This window comes from Phaethon lepturus, unplaced genomic scaffold (genome assembly GCF_000687285.1).
Source record: "Phaethon lepturus isolate BGI_N335 unplaced genomic scaffold, ASM68728v1 scaffold22904, whole genome shotgun sequence".
Taxonomy (NCBI): domain Eukaryota; kingdom Metazoa; phylum Chordata; class Aves; order Phaethontiformes; family Phaethontidae; genus Phaethon; species Phaethon lepturus.
In genome coordinates this window covers 1,595-1,951 of record NW_010534357.1, presented here as the reverse complement: position 1 = coordinate 1,951, position 357 = coordinate 1,595, and positions in this window count along the sequence as shown.

Here is a 357-nt window from a genome sequence, read left to right as displayed (position 1 = left end):
TGCGTTTCCTAGGCTGCCGTGAAGACGGCGATGCAACTTTGTCCTGTTGATCCCAGCAGGCGACAGTCAGAGCGATTCCCACCGGAACAAAGGACCATTAGAAGGGAGCGTGCGGGATAATTGGTGCCAGGGCTGCGCCGGGGGGCACCAGCCCCTCGGCCTGAGCGACGTGTCCTCCCGCTGAAGAGGCGGCTGAGCTTAGGTGGGCACACAAGCCCCGAGCCAGAGCACGGTGCAGCCTTCCTCCTCCAGACACGCTGGGGCTGGGAGAGCCCCCGAGTCCCCTGTCCTGGCAGCGACTAGGGCAGGGCAGCTGCCTGCAGCTCCCCAGGGGCTGCGCCCCGGGACCCCTGGGCC